Here is a 1,900-nt window from a genome sequence, read left to right on the forward strand (position 1 = left end):
TTATAGATTAGATCTTTTTTTATAGATTAGATCTTTAACTAAAATTCAGTTACAGAATTAAGTGGAAGGGGAATAGCAACTGTTCTGTTGTCCGCTTGACCCCAAATGACAATTACATTATATGACAACAAATTTTCTCTTGAAATAATTGGTTTTTAAAATTGTACAAAATACAGTTTTATTAAAAAGTTGTTTTTAATAAATAATAAAATTATAAATTAATTAAATTCATCAAATTTTCAAATATCCATTTGTTTTCATTTCTTCATTAAAAATTGTTATTAATTTTTCTTACGAAGAAATTTTTTACTACTTTAAAATTTATTGGTTTTGAAAAATATGTCTATTTGAAAAAAACAATAAATAAGAAATCTAAGGTTATAAAATTTTTACATATTTTTATGCATAATGCACACGAATTTAGAAACAAATATCTTAATCGCATGCAGATTACATTAAATATATTATTTTATTTTTCTTAATATTGTTGGTTTTTTAATATTTTTTATTTATAATTCTAGATCTGAATTACAAATTTTCGTATTTTTGAAAACAAAGTTTTAAAGTTGTAAAATTTCTATTTTTTTAAATATCAACAGTTCACAAAATTATTAAAATCAAATTTCATCTGTGTCGCTATATTTAACTACCAAAACATTTTTTATGTCCAAAAAACAAATATTTATTTATGTTAAAAAACCAGTAGAAATTTTAAATTAAATAACATTTTCTAAATTCAAAAAGGTAAAAATTTTTTCTCTATCTTAACTTAAAAAAATTTTTACTTTTTAGAATTAGGAAAAAATTATTAATTTGTAATTGAAATCTAGAATTATAAATAAAAAATATAAAAAAAACCAACAATATTAAGAAAAATAAAATAATATATTTAATGTAAACTGCATGCGATTAAGATATTTGTTTTTAAATTCGTGTGCATTATGCATAAAAAAAAATTTTAAAATTTTATAACCTTAGATTTCTTATTTATTGTTCTTTTCATATAGATATATTTTTCAAAACCAATAAATTTTAAAGTAGTAAAACTTCTTTTCGTAAATCTGCTACAAACTAATTTATAACTTTAAATTACTAACAAAGTTTTTTATTAATTATTATTAATCAATTATTTATTAAATTAAAGTAATTTTTCTTTATTTATATAAATAAAATTCTGACTTCCGTCAGAAAAGTTTTGGTCGATAATTTTAAAATTATCTTATAAAAAATCATCCAAGAAAATATTATAGGTTAATTTTAAAATTATAACAGAAATGTTTTTGTCGAATATTTATTTAAACAAATTCGAAATAATTGTCTAGAAAATTAAAAAAAAAATAAATCTTTAATTAACATGTTTAAACGACTCTTGAAGTCATCAAAGATGTCTGAACATATTCTGAAGTGCAATCCTTGGAACTAAAACAACCTCTATGAGAATTCAACAGAATCCACAAAAACACGAAAAATTATATGTCCATTTTTTAATTCTTAAAATAAAATAAACATAATTTTGGTTTTAAACTCATTGGATATTATACTTTCGAACAAAAAATCCAAATTAAAGTTAGAAAATTCATTTATTTTATTAAAAATAATTGTCAATTTTAAAATTTATCTTTTTGAACGACCAATTTTAAGAGATCTAGCAGAATAATTTTTCTCGTGTCATTCTGACCCCATATTACCTTTACGGGTTAAATAAATTGAGTTTTAAAAATTTGAAGATAAAAATAAATTTGTAATAGATTTAAGAAAAAATTTTACTTCTTAAAAAATTTGTGTTGAAAAAAATATTTATTTGAAAAGAACAATAAATAAAAAATATTCAGAAACTAATAAAATTTTGAGGAAAATTTTTAAATATTTTTTTTATGTAAAATGCATGCAAAATGAAAAA

This window comes from Leptopilina boulardi, unplaced genomic scaffold, assembly GCF_019393585.1.
Source record: "Leptopilina boulardi isolate dan_hultmark-lab unplaced genomic scaffold, ZJU_Lbou_2.1 LbouV2_327, whole genome shotgun sequence".
NCBI lineage: Eukaryota > Metazoa > Arthropoda > Insecta > Hymenoptera > Figitidae > Leptopilina > Leptopilina boulardi.